General features: G+C 66.7%; 1 non-coding gene across 1 annotated transcript; it reads left to right on the plus strand.

The window, feature by feature from the left end:
• The first annotated feature begins 1,582 nt into the window (after positions 1-1,582).
• On the plus strand, positions 1,583-1,736 carry LOC144487728 (5.8S ribosomal RNA). Its single transcript, XR_013496455.1, has one exon. It is a non-coding gene; the product is annotated as a 5.8S ribosomal RNA (ribosomal RNA).
• Positions 1,737-2,500: the final 764 nt, after the last annotated feature.

The raw sequence follows: 2,500 nt of genomic DNA on the forward strand, positions 1-2,500 counted from the left end.
CCACCTCTCCGGGGAGGGCGGCCCGTCACTCCTTGAACTCGAAGGCTGCGCCGGTTGGGCCAGGCAGGAGAGCCTCACGGGGGTTGGCCCCGGGGCCGTGGCCCGTACTGACGCTGGCGCCTCCCACGCGGGTGGGAGGTCACACCGACAATTTCGCCGTACCCGTCGAACGGGCCTGGTCACCCGTACGCACGTTCCGCCGAAGCCGGGCGACGTCGATCTCGGTCCCACTCGGTTGGGCCGGCGCGCGGGCGCCGCCACCGACGAGCACGCACACGCTCGGTTGCACGCCGGCAAGTCCATGCGGGTGCCGCACACGCTACGCCTGCGCCGTTGGAAGGGCTTCGCCGTTGGCTTCGTAGGGTGTCTTTGCAGTCCGTCCGAGAGGTGGGGGCACGCACGGCAACACGGCCGGCCTGCCTGCGTGGGACGATGCGGTCCTTTCGTTCAGCGGTTCGGCGGTTTGGCCGGCGCGAGCAGACGCTCGGAGGGAGACGGTGGCGTCAGCCACGCACTCACTCCGCTTCTGCAGTCCGGTCCACTCCGCCCGTTCTAGCTGCTCGTTTGGTCCCTCGCCCGCCAGCAGACCGTTCCGCCGACGGTGCTCCTCCTCCGCAGCGACTTCTGCCTAGCCGCTCTGCCGGGTGCGATGTCACCGGCGTCCGCACCGATCCTCGGCACGGCGCGTGTGCGCACCTGTGGGCCGCCGCCCCGTGCTCCACGTCCGTCTGTGTGTGCCCGCTGTGGGGACCGTCTTCCTCTCGCCTTGGCGACGGCTTGCGGGCTGCGACGTGACCTTGCCACCGCCTTGCAGCATTACATCCGCAGTTGAAACGAAGAGAGCTGCTGCGGGCTTGGGTGCTTGTCCTGGCGGCTTGTCGACGGGACCACGGTGAACGGCCACTGTGTGACTCCGCAGGGAGACGTTCTGGTGCAGTCAGGGGCCTTTTTGTCTCCCGCCGCGGTGAAGCTTTGGTCGCATTCTAGTCACTCTCTTCAAAGCCCGGTGAGGGGTACCTGTTCATGCTCACCATTCCTCCGGCACCCGTGTGCGGAGGGTGGGTGCGAGGTTTAAAGATTCGTTGTCCGCCTGTCGGTCCGGTCTGGTCTCGTGCTGACTTGAGCGAGCGTCCACCGCGTTCGAGAGAATGTGCCTGTCCGCGGGGGCAGCCGCGCTTGCGAGCGTTCCGCCGCGCCCCCTTCCCCAGCCCGCCGAGGTTGGGGCGTGCGGGGTCGGCTTGCGCCCGTAGCGTCGGCCTGTCCTCCGCGGCTTGCACCCGACTCAGTCCGCTGCGGCCTCGCCTCGACTCTCGAGCCTACCGCCAGACGGTGACACCAGAGAACTCTGCCTCTGGCTGTTGCGGGGCGTGACGGCGCGTGGCGGGCCCCGGCCCCTCACCCACGCCGGCACTCAACGCCTGCGAGCGCCCTGATTCCTCCTTTTTTTCGCTTGATTGTCGCTCGAGTGCGTGCGCCTCCGGGCTCACGCCGTGGTACGCGCCAGGCTGGGGCTCCACCGTCACGTCGGCGGGGGAGCGTTTTGCGCGTCCCAGGATCGGGCAACCGATCCGAAACCCGATACAACTTTTAGCGGTGGATCACTCGGCTCGTGCGTCGATGAAGAACGCAGCTAGCTGCGAGAATTAATGTGAATTGCAGGACACATTGATCATCGACACTTTGAACGCACTTTGCGGCCCCGGGTTCCTCCCGGGGCTACGTCTGTCTGAGGGTCGCTTGACAATCAATCGCACTTCGCGCGCATCCGTGCGCCGAAGAGCGCGGCTGGGGTGTCGCAGAGGTGCCGTCCTCTCTGTCCCCCTAAGTGCAGACCCAGAGTAATCCGCGTCGGAGAGCTTGACCTCTTGGGTGCCGGCGTCCGCCTCCGGGCTCGTCGGCACTGCCCGCTCCCGCACTGGCCCAGCCACCTCGGGGTCGCCGGCACGGCTGTCATCGGGTTGCCAGAGAGAGAGAACGTGACTGCCTCGCTGCCGGGACCGTGTGTGCCTTCCATTAGGCTCGGGCCAGGGGGGTTGACTCTCTGTTGATGTGTGTGTGTGGCTCGTCCACGGGAAGGATCCGCAAGAGTTGGCTCGGTTGGGTGCTCCGGCACAGAGAGTGAGAGAGTGGAGTGACTGTCCGCTGGACGTCTCCGGACACGTTGCCTCGCGTGGTCCGTGCTCGGTTGCCTGCCGGTGGGTTGCCGTGGCCGTTCAGTGCCGTCGCGTGGAGGACGGCAGCTTGACGCGTGTGACGCTTGATGCCTGGATCGGTGCTCGGTCGTGCCGTGCTTTTCTTCCCTCTGTTGCGCGTGCGAGTGCTTGCATTTTTGTCGTGGGAATCCGTGGCGGTTGGGTGTCGTTGCTTGTGTTGCGCTGGAGCTGCGGCTCCTTCCACACTCCGCAGCCCACCCTCTGCCGTTGCGGTTCTGGGGCAATGTGCCTGCGCCCGCGTTCAACGTGTGCCTTGGGTTCGAATCGTCGCAGAGCCGACTTGGCCG

The sequence above is a fragment of the Mustelus asterias genome, unplaced genomic scaffold (genome assembly GCF_964213995.1).
Source record: "Mustelus asterias unplaced genomic scaffold, sMusAst1.hap1.1 HAP1_SCAFFOLD_989, whole genome shotgun sequence".
Taxonomy (NCBI): domain Eukaryota; kingdom Metazoa; phylum Chordata; class Chondrichthyes; order Carcharhiniformes; family Triakidae; genus Mustelus; species Mustelus asterias.